Genomic DNA, 1,729 nt, shown 5'->3' with positions numbered 1-1,729 from the left:
GCCTCTCTCTCTTTTTTTCTTTTGTAATTTTTTTTACATATAGGTAACAGGAATTCTTGGGTGGCAGAAATAGTTAAGTGCTCAACTAGTAGCTGCAAGGTTGACGGTTCGAACCCACCCAGAGGTGCCTCAGAAGACAGGCCTGTCGATCTGCTTTTGAAAGATCACAGCCTTGAAGACCCCATGGAGCACAGTTCTACTCTGCACACATAGGATCGCTGTGAGTCGGGGTGGACTCAATGGCAACTACCAACAATAATATAGGTAACAGAATATTTGCCATTTCTACATTCTTTACATGTATAGTTTGGTGACATTACTTACATTCGTCATGTTATTCAACCATCACCATTAACTATTCCTGAAGTTTCCCAACTCCAATGCTTCTCTTTTGCATAAAGCTGCCTTCCCTCCCTTGATGTGACTTGGACCCTGCTGGTCTCTTTCCACCATCTAAAGCAGCCCGAACTCCCTCCCCAGCACCCGTGTGCACACATGAGCAGGCTGTGTTCTAGCCCGTGATGGCTCTCTTAGTCATCTAGTGCTGCTATAACAGACATAATCTACAAGTGTATGGCTTCAACGAACAGAAGTTTATTCTCTTGCAGTCTGGTAGGCAAGAAGTCTGAATTCAGGGCATCAGCTCCAGGGGAAGCCTTTCTTTGTCTGTTGGCTCTGGAGGAAGGTCCTTGTCGTCAGTTTTTCCCTGGACAGGCGCTTCTTAGCGAAGGGACCCCTGGTCCAAAGGATGTGCCATTCTCTTGGCTCTTGTTTCTTGGTGGTATGAGGTCCCTATGTCTCTGCTCGCTTCTCTTTTTGTATCTCAAAAGAGACTGGCTCAAGACAAAATCTAATCTTGTAGATTGAGTCCTGCCTCATTAATATAACTACTGCTAATCCCATCTCATCAACATCATAGAGGCAGGATTTACAACACATAGAAAAATCACATCAGATGACAAAATGGTAGACAATCACACAATACTGGGAATCATGGACTAGCTAAGTTGACATACATATTTTTGGGAGACACAATTCAGTCCATGACAATGACCCTCTTTCCTATCGTTGTTGTCTCATTTCTTCCTTGCTCTAAAGCTCATTATGTCTCAGATTAGTTTTACATAGACTCTCCTTCTTCTGCAACATCAGTTTTCACAGTCTGTCAAAGAATTTGCTGAAGATTTAAAAAAAAGTTTCACCTCCCTCTTATTTCTACTACTTAGATTGAACAGGGTAGTTAAGATGGCAGTGTGTAGTGGTTTCACACAAAAAGGAAGCACATCCATGGCCTTCCAGAGGGACAGAGGCAGTCTTTGATTGGATCAGTCATTGAGCTTGGTGGGGATATGAGTTGAACTTGACTTGGCCTTTTTCTTCAGATTTGTGGAGCAGGAGCACAGATGTATTCACCTGGGGCTGGAAGGACATGTCAAGGGAGCGCTACAGACCCACTTCACAGCTGGGTGTAAGTGGAAAGGTTTTAGGCTTTAGAGTTTAACGTGAGTTCAAATCCCAACTCCCTGATTTATTAGCTATATGACCTGAGTATCAGTTTCCTAACCCATACAGTGGGAATGATGATACCTATCTCACAAGGTGTTATAAGAAATACATAAGATGTGTTTAAAGCAGTTAGCAGAGCACATAGTAGTAGGTCCATGGATATCATGTGATGCATAGTACATTAGAAGAGAGAGAGATGGATATTCTTGGGCTATGTAAAACT

The sequence above is a fragment of the Trichechus manatus genome, unplaced genomic scaffold (assembly GCF_000243295.1).
Source record: "Trichechus manatus latirostris isolate Lorelei unplaced genomic scaffold, TriManLat1.0 scaffold00021, whole genome shotgun sequence".
Classification (NCBI taxonomy): Eukaryota; Metazoa; Chordata; class Mammalia; order Sirenia; family Trichechidae; genus Trichechus; species Trichechus manatus.
The sequence above is the reverse complement of the archived record's forward strand: the minus strand, read 5'-3'. Positions refer to the sequence as shown.